The 9,743-nt window shown below is 43.3% G+C and overlaps 1 protein-coding gene across 7 annotated transcripts in view; it reads left to right on the top strand.

The window, feature by feature from the left end:
• Window positions 1–1,748: 1,748 nt before the first annotated feature.
• Window positions 1,749–9,743, top strand: part of Nup62 (Nucleoporin 62kD) — a 339,835-nt gene continuing 331,840 nt past the window's right edge. The window contains exon 1 of one of the 7 annotated variants that reach the window (XM_067100509.1): window positions 1,749–1,846. The gene's annotated coding sequence lies outside the window, so the exon portion shown is untranslated. Of the gene's footprint in view, window positions 1,880–2,058; window positions 2,118–9,743 lie in introns of those variants that run through there. The other 6 variants (XM_067100505.1, XM_067100507.1, XM_067100502.1 and 3 more) reach the window with 6 other exon arrangements.

Raw genomic sequence — 9,743 nt, 5'->3', positions numbered from 1 at the left:
TATATATATATATATATATATATATATATATATATATATTATATGTTTATATATACAATAATTAAAAGATAACTTGTATAAAATGAAACCTGGTTCTAACTTCAGTTCATTAAGCAGTAGGCCTACGTCATCTGATAGCTCATTTCTTTTCATTATCCACCGTTTAACCCATTTCCCCCTTTTCCTCTTCGGTTTACCCTCTATGTCAGCGAGATAAGCCGCAGCAGCAGCTACCAACCAACGTTATATATATATATATATATATATATATATATATATATATATATATATATATATATATATATATATATATATATATATATATATATATATAAGCTCGTCGCGAGAAGATGCCACATCTGCTCACAGTGAAGTCTTGATGGGTGACACTGACCACGATTTGCTTGCGATCTGAGCTAGGTCGAAATCGAGACACGATCGTTGCGTATATTGCGGCCTAAAATCCTGACTAGATAGAAGGTTTTGCCGGCAAAATCCCTGCAGAAGATTTTGTCGACATTATGTATCATCAAGCAATCATGACTGGATGCCCGAATTATATGAAAGACTTGCTGTATATGAAATAAAGCAGATAACGAAACAAGACTAGCTACTTTTGGTTTCAACCTATTTGAGGCAAAATTTCCAGGCTTCAAATTTGCAGCCCCAAGATTATACAATAAGCTCCCACATGTTATCAGGAGAACTGAAACAACAGTTCTTTCAGAAAAAAATAAGGTTTCGTCGTTGTATGAGTATTATGCAAGTGCGGATTTAGCTTTAAAAGCCAATTGTAACGACTGTTGAAAGATGTCTCCATACGTAACCAACCGCAACCGAGTGATGTGCCATCTTGACACAAGTTTCTTCTCTGTTCTTTACCTGATAATAGCATCATTTTATAAAGCCCGCTGAGTCCACACAGCTATTTTTACCACAGTAAAGGTGATTATTGTGCTAAGTTGTGTATTTACAGATGTCCAGAATTGATAAAGTAGAATCGTTTCAACTATCACTCCCCTAATCGGAATGAAGCGAAAAAATATAATCTTTCTTTTGATTTATGGTTTCAAACTCCCGACAAAACTGGTATCAAGCTACAGATCTGAGAAGGTAATCTGTCGTAAATAGCATCTACATGTATGCTCTTTAAAAAAAAAAACTCAGACATTTTGTCAACTCAGTCGGTAGCCTATCAATCAATGAATTTTGGTTTAGGCCATGGACTACCTATTTATTTGATTTTCTGTCAGACTTGAGATTAATGTATCATGTGCCCTTATTGTTTACCTCGTTTCAAACCCATTCTGTTGTTTTTTGGGACAGAAAAAGACAGTTTTAAAGAACCGACTGTCATTTTACTGCTTCAAGCAGTTTCGACATTGAGGGAGACCTGTTCATTAGAATGCACTCTTTTCAAGTATTTTCCTGTTACAAGCCTACAGCATAAATGAATTATAACTTGTTCATTTTCAGATTTACATTGTTTTAAAAAATTATCACTTTTGCTGACCCTTCTATGATATTCTATTAATTCTTAAAGCTAAGTAAACTTTCAGAATTTGGTTATTCTAGTCTTTTCTTGACTTGTTTAACAAATAGGTAAATGCTAGACCTTAACACGGTACAAGAAATACAAATCAGTTATTTGACACGATTCTTCTTGTAGGAATGAAACTTGTTTCAACATATGCGAATAAGAAAAATACTCTCTGGCTTTTATGGAATTTAATATTTCATATATTAAGGCGAAGAATCGAGGTTTGTTCTCCTGCCTCGAATAAAGACTTCGATTAAAGAAGAAGAGGACAATTGAAGGCAACCCGGGCTATTGTGTATTTCAGACGTAGGTGGAAGTCGCTGTCGTTGCGAATTGTTAGTAAGTTGTAAACATTTTCATGCATGGTGAAAAATGCATTATACATAGTTTACTGTTTCAATAGTAGGCAATGTATAGTATGCAAAACAATTTATTTTTGTCAGACGATGGCCACGGCATCGCAGACAAACTGACATCAACCAATGGAGTCCAGGCTAGTTTAACTGGCATAGCCTTAGCTCGGCCACTGGATGACACTTTTAGTATTACCGAGTTGCTATTTAGGGCAACAATGAAAGTAAGTTCCGCTTAGGTAACTGGAACTTAAAAGATTTGAAGCACAGTGTGAAATGAGCCTAACCTGGGACATATTACACCTACCGACAATAGAGCCTGCAATAGCCCAGACTAACGTAGGACGTTGCATTGTTTATTGTTGGTCAATTATTAGGTAGAATCTCTGCATGGGGTGTTACTGTTGAAATTGGGGTAATTATCAGCTGGCTGACTGCGGTGAGCTGGACTATGGCAATTGACGTTTTCCTATGTTATTTTACTTGCTTTACAAGAATTTGCAGTAGAACTATATAATAGCTCCGCGGCGGTGACGGCACTATAACTTGGCTTTTTCTACGGTTTTTTGGTTGCTAATTATGAATTTACAGAGCGCCGGCAGTTTATGTTGACACAGGTGTCATCTGCCAGTTTTCTAGTTGCGAAGGAATACCAACATACGAAATCAGTACTAAAATGACGAAACCGTTAACTTACCAACCTAACCTAACCTAGTGCGGCATGCCCTTACCTAGCCGTGGGGGGGGAAGAACATGGCTTTTCGTGTGGAACTATTTACCTTGGCGGATACCTTGGGGGACGGGACAAACTGCATTACATGGTGTCAACATAAACTGCAAACTACCTGAATTTACCTTTAATTTTTGGCGCTTGAGTTTAATTAACCTGTAATTAACCCCAGAAGTCCATCCAACAAGGGGTTTCCATACGCGATCTTCACAAGACAGAGCACAGGTACAGTACGTCTGTTTCAAACGGTTCATATCCCATCCAGCAAGTGCAATAACTTGTTAACGTATGGGTACCCAGACCCCCTCTGGCCAGTACTAAACATGGCGAAGGGACATTCCATATGGCCGACAACAAACAGATGCACCGCTAGTATCAGAACCCCTAAAAGTGTAGAAAAAACCAGTTGAAAGGGTAAAAATAGGCGCAGAGCTAATATATTGAATTACCGAATTTCCCCCCACCCCCCCTCCATAGCTAATACGGCAAAATTGTAACCAGTAAACACCCATAAAAATACCAATCTAACGTACTGTAGGGGTGTTTACTGGTTACAGTTTTGCTGTATTAGATATGGAGGGGGTTGGTGGGCTCGCCGCGGAATGCCGGCTTAGACCTACCCCACATTAGGTAATTAAAGTCGTGTTACAGTTACAGTTTAGTTACAGCCGGCCGACAAAATATTACTTTAAATTCTTGCAAAGCAAGTAAAATAACATAGGAAAATGTCAAATACCATCGTCTAGCTCACCGCGGACAGCCGGCTTAGAATTACCAAAATTGATTATTCCTATAGTATTTTGGTTGCTTATCAAGAATTTACCATGATTTTTTGTTGGTCAACTGTAATTACCTCAGAAGTTGTATGCTGGCCATCCTGGAATGCTATTGCACATGTGCAGTGTTATAGGGGAGCTTTTGATAAAAAGTGGAGTTTCCCTCACGGGGGGCAGAGAGCCCCCAGCTAAGTAACAGCCTGCTAGGTTAGGGTATATTAGGTTAGTATACTAATTCCCGTAAAACTTGACTTGTTCCGACACAATATACAAACCGTCGGTCCTTTACATTAGGAATTACCTTATTTCTAAGTATTAACCATGCGCCTATTTTTACCTTGGAAATTGGTGTTTCCTATACTTTTAGGGCTGCTGATAAAGGAGACGCATTTGTTTGCTCTCGGCCAAGTGTTAATTTGCCTCCTGTCTCTACTCAACAGTAAAGGGGGACTGTGGGAATTCGGGGTTTTGGGTGGGGGAGAACACACACAAACTGAGCAGACATGTTTACTGTATGGAAGTGTACTCCGGACTGTAAAACGCCAGGGAGCCATTCGTTGTGGGGAGGGAGCAGCTGATGGAAGGGGAGAAACATGGGGGAAGGCAAGGAGAGAGCTCCCCACATCCCCCAAATGAGGGGGAAGGTGAGAAGCGGCAGTGGGGTCAGGCAGAAGGTTCTGCACAGACACAGAAAACACTGTCACCGAGGAAACAAAGGAGGGGCGGGCAGTTAGGTAGGAATGCATTGGGAAGGCAGAAAACTCTACCAAGCAACAAGCAGAGGCTTAGAGAATAACAGGCCGGCAAAAAAAGAATGTCTTCTCTTTCATCAACAGCCCTAAAAGTATAGGGAAAACCAATTTCCAAGGCACCAATCAGCCCGCAGCAGTTTTGAACGCATAAAATAAACTTAAAAAAAAACCATTTGATGTCCTAAGAAGCTGTAAAGCCCCAGTAGACTTACCTTAGGAACTCCAAGCCTGTTTCTGGGGGAGTAGAGTGCGTTTTGCCACACCTGAATGCTTTTTTTCTATAAATCCAGACTGCACTCACTACCACACCGGGCTAAAACACTTTTTTTTTTAAAAGGCCGTGATCTTGAAGCAGCTGAATTAACATCTCGTAATTGCTATATAATAACATATGATAAATTCCCGTTAGTTGACATAACAGTTTTCGCAGGTAACAGCCAAACAGTGGTGAGTTATAGGCTCAAAGGAGCGCTAATTTATGTCAAGGACTCAGCCGTTGTACTGAAACGAAATACGCAGATATTCAGATTATTAAAACGCAGGCCTACGTCGGAGATAAGGCTAGTGGTGGGTTGAGAGAAGAGGGGTTGGGCGGTAAATGACGTCAGCGAGAAAAGGAGGAAAAGGGGTTTGTATAAGAATTTGTGAAGGAAAGTAGGAAACTTTCCAAGCGATAACACATAGAAGAGCGATAATGCATGAGGAGTCAGAAAGTTGTAATGCACAATAAACGTTATAGCAACCAAAAGAAAAATTTTTGTATAGGTTTTCATAATAACCTAACTAACCTAAAATAGTAGGCCACATTACCTGGCTGGGAGGGGATGCTTCGCCCTCAAGACCCCCCCTTTGCTTAAAACATAAATTATAGGTTTTTACAGTAACTAAACCAACCTAACCTAGTAGGCTGCATACCCTACCGGGAGGGTTTTGCCCCTTCTGGACCCCCTCTTGGCTTAAAACATAAATTATAGGTTTTTACAGTAACTAAACCAACCTAACCTAACAGGCCGCGTTACCTGGGCGGGGGCGCCCCCGGCTGGGCTTCCCCCCCCTTTTAAAGAAAACCTAAACTAATTAAACAGAACAAAGTTAAAGTAGGTTAACAGAAACTGTTATAGTTGGCGAAAGGATTATGAACAGTTCCAACGCAAACAAGACAGGTGCAACATTTGGAAAGACGAAAGTCTAACCCGTGAGGATCGTGTATGAATACTCCCCCACAGCCCTCCAACGGCGAGAGAAACTTCTCAATTCCTCCTGAAACCCCCTGTTTCCTCACAGGTCCTCTAGGGTGCAGCCCCATTCTTCGAGGCTTATCCTCAATTTCAATGCTGTATTGTAACGCTTATAAGGTAAACGTCACCTGGAGGGAATACATTAATGTACAGGAGTAGTAACAATTATGAATAAGGAACTTAAAACAAAGGCAAGCAGAAAGAAAAGCTAGTTATTAAAAATGAAAACAAAGAAATGCAAGTAACTCAGAGTATGAATCCAAACGTCGTTTCACCCATTCCTACCCATCCGTTTGGGCTAGAGTAAGAAGAATTAGGAGGGTTTTCCTCAACGTAGAGTTAACAGTGTAATGTGATGGGTTGGATAAGTATTTATAGTCTTTGGGGTTGGATAAGTATTTATAGGCTTTGGACCCCCCAGCCCCCCTTTTTCCTCAGTAAGAAGTCGGGCTGTGTACCAAAAGCTCCCCATAAGAGTGCACATGCGTGGCAGCATTTGAAATAGCAGTAGTAGTGAAAGGATTTGTCTTTGTAACGGCTACCTTGGTCGTCTTGTTCCTCCTGTGTTTAAGGGTTTTTTGTCTCCGTAATGCCATATAAAGCAAAATCTGGTCGTCTTCTCACCCCCCCCCTTGGTCTACCCCATTCATAACCCTGCTTTCCCTGGGTGTCCCCTAAATTATAGGGTAATAACAAGCAGGGAAGCAAATCACCCTGTCACGGAGGTATACCCCACCCATAACCCCACTTTCCCGTCGGGTCCCCTAGCTTGTTGGGTGAAGTTCTGTTGTTAATTACAGTCGTGCGACAAAAATTGAAGGTAAATCCTTAATTAGCAACCAAACACTGTAGAAAAAGTTAATTTACAAGGAAATCCCCGCTGCGGAGTTAATACTTAGTTGTTCCGACACGCAATACAAACCATCAGTCCTTTACATTAGGGAATTACTAACAGGAAAGCTGGACATGGCCGCTAAACTCTTGAACAAGGTGGTAAGGCAGTAACTACCGTCAGGTAGGTGGGGAATACCCACCTGCCCGGATGTAAACATTCCAGTTGTTCCAATATGATATGGAAACCATCGGTCGTGTACGTTAGGAATTACTTATGGCGAAGCTGGACACAGCCGTTAAACTCTTGAACAAGGTGGTTAGGCAGTAATTACCATCGGGTAGGCGGGGAATAACTGCCTGCCCGGATGTAAATATTCCAGTTGTTCCGACATGGTATACAAACCATCGGTCCTTTACATTAGGAATTACTTTCAGTGTAGGCTGGAAACAGCCATTAAATTCTTGAGCAAGGTGGTTAGGCAGTAACTACCTCCAGGTAGGCAGGAATACCCACCTGCCCGGATGTAAACACAGCTGTCATGCGTTGCAGACGTGGTTCCGGATCTCTTTGCCTGACTGTTGTTAAGCTCTTTATTATCCCGGTGGAATCTTAATGTATTTTTGTGTATATATTACATTTGTTTGATATTTATTAATGCAAACCCACAATTTATGATAGCCTTGCATAAACCACCGTTCCCCTGCGCCTGTTTTAGAGGGCCGTAACTGATTGGTAATACTTCTCTTCCAGTTGCCCTTTATTTAGATACTGAAGGTGTTCCCATGTACATTCGGAGATACTGTATTAGTTGGGACGTAATATCTTTGCTCCCCTACATTGATCAGAACATAAAGGTTCACTTTCTTTCTTGGGCTCCTGCTCTCCGTGTACAAGGGCATAACTACTTCCTTCCTACTTGTGCTGAGTGTTGTTTTCGCCGCCTGCACTTAGAGAGTTGTTGGGGGGAGGTCGTGGGCCATCGTTGGGAAGTTCCGCTTCCATGGCACCCTTGGTGGATGCCCCTCCTTCCTTCTCTCTCCCTGTAAGTTCTTCCTTTTCTCTCCTTCAGTAGAGATCTCTCTCCTTTGCCCTTCTCGCTCTAGTTGGGCGAAGACTGCGAGGAGGGGGGCCGGCTGCAGGCGGTCAGGTGACCGCTTCTAAGGGGCCTCCTCTCGCTGCATAGGGCAGTTCCCTTGTAGCGAGAGGAGTATCCCTCTACCAGTCATCTTTGCTTTTTCTTTCAGGTTGTCAGTGAGCATCGTAGACACAGCAGTAGTTGGCTGGATACCTCGGGATATCTTGCATGAAGGAGTCCTGACGTTCATTTAGTATTGCTTCGGGATTAACCTCAGTACCTGGTTGGAATGGCATAGTTCCACGTTGGGATTGTTCCGACTCTGTTCCTGCCAATGTGGATCGATCGCTGTCATTGCTGGCCTTCATGTATGCTGTGGCACTGACTGCCTCTGGCGTATCTGTGGTCCATCTGCTCCTGCTGTTTCCTGTGTTTTGCTTCCGTTAACTCAACGACAGTCTCTGGGCGGCTCATCCTGGTCTCCTGCCGTAGCTGTCCTGATCGTTCCTGTCACTGCTGGTGACATTCATGTAACATTCCTGGCTGTTGCTGTAGCTTCTGCCTTCCGAACCACTTCCGAAGCTCCTGCATTGACTCCTGATCATGCCTGCTGCTTCTCCTGATGATGGTGTCCTGGGCCGCTTCCATTGCATTCCTGCCTAGCTGTCCTGGAGGTTATGATGTCTGCCATCCTGTAGAAGATGTGGGTGTGAAGGTGAAGGAAGTCGCCGTGGAAGCAGTGTTCCTGGCCGTGGTGGTAGCTCCTTCCTGCCGAACCACTTCAGTAGCTCCTGCATCGGCTGTCTTGATTGTGCCTGGTGTTTGTGTTCTGGGCCGCTTCTGTTTTGTTCCTGCCTAGCTGCCCTGGAGATTGTTTCGTGTCCACCATCCTGTAGAAGATGCTGGAGTGAAGGTGAAGGAAGTCGCCCTGTGGAAGTAGCCACGTCTTCTTCAACTTATCATCGTTTTCATCTTCTGCTGCCCCTTCCCTCCCTCTCCCGATGTTTGAGGAGGGTCCCGGGAAACGGACAGACCTCCGTCAGCGGAAGGAGAGGAAGGCTGCTTCTTTCCCCTTGATGCCCTTGGGCGTCTAGGTACTGCCTCCTTCCGAGGAGGCAGTGGGTCTCTCGTTGGCTCTTCCCAACCTTCAGGTTAGGAAACCGATTTGCATACCCCTGGGTTTTGTGCTTCGGGAGCCGCGGGCGCCCAGACCTCGGTTTGCAATCCTGTTCCCAGTCCTAGAGGTTCCTCCTCTAAGATGGGGGCTGCTTTCAGGCGCTCGTTGCCGATCCACTCCGAGTGCTCGAGATTCAGTGGAGTATCGTCTATCCCGATCTGGTCTGGAGAGTACTCTCCCCGGCCCAGTTCGGGAGCAGTGCGAGAGAAAGAGCCGAGGCACCCAGGTGTCTCAGCTCTTCCTGCCAGCACCACAAGTGCCCCCCCGAGTGCTTGCCATTGCTCGGTCGGGTTCCCAGTCTGGTGTCTTGATCCTGTCGGTTCAAACACCAGAAGAAGTAGAGAAGATATTCCTTTCAGGAGTCCTGCGGGACTTGTAAGGGACTGACGCTCTTCCAGGAGACAAGTTTCTCTCGTTGGCTCTTCCCGCCTTCCAGCGGGAACTGATTCGCATTCTCCTGTGGGGTCTGGCGTTTCGGGAGCCTCGAGAGCGCGGCCTCTTGAGGGCGCACTCTCGTTGCCAGTCTTAGAAGTCTGTGTCTAAGTGCTTGGCCAGGATTCATCCTCGTTTCTTGAACCTTAGTGTTCGAGCATGCATGATAGCAGACACAGAATTCCCCCATGAATCTTCTTCTTGAGGGGCCTCGTCCTCAAAGGAGTTTAGCGTTCGGGAAACTAGCATTGCAGTGATTTTGGTATATAACAAATTGTAAAACGATCAAAGCAACACAGAGAAAATAATACAGTATCACGAAATGATGCATGAATTCGTATCGCGCGGACGTAAAAAAAGTTTTTTTTAAATTCACCATAAATCGAAATATTGTGCTAGAGACTTCCCGTTTGTTGCAAAATGAAGGTAATTGATGGAATATTACTAGACTGTAAGTGTTTTAGCTTACAATTGCAGTTTTCGACCATTTCAGTCGAGTTAAAGTTGACCGAAAGTAGAATTTTTTCTATTGATCGTGATTTATATGAAAATATTTCAAAAATGATAAAAGCTACAACCATGACTTATTTTGTTGTATTCTACATGAAATTGCGCACATATCCATATATAAAACTTTATGTAACGACTAAAATAAACGGTGCAAACATTACGACAAAGTGACGAAAGAATTTCTGAGATGTTCGCCGAAAGTTACGCATGGACGTAAGGAAAAAGTTTTTTCAAAAATTCACCATAAATCGAAATATTGTGCTAGAGACTTCCAGTTCGTTTGCAAAATGAAGGTACATGATTGAATATTACTAGAATGTAAGAG

This window comes from Macrobrachium rosenbergii, chromosome 56, assembly GCF_040412425.1.
Source record: "Macrobrachium rosenbergii isolate ZJJX-2024 chromosome 56, ASM4041242v1, whole genome shotgun sequence".
NCBI classification, from domain to species: Eukaryota; Metazoa; Arthropoda; class Malacostraca; order Decapoda; family Palaemonidae; genus Macrobrachium; species Macrobrachium rosenbergii.
Note: the sequence above shows the minus strand (reverse complement) of the source record. Positions and strands in the feature narration are given on the sequence as shown.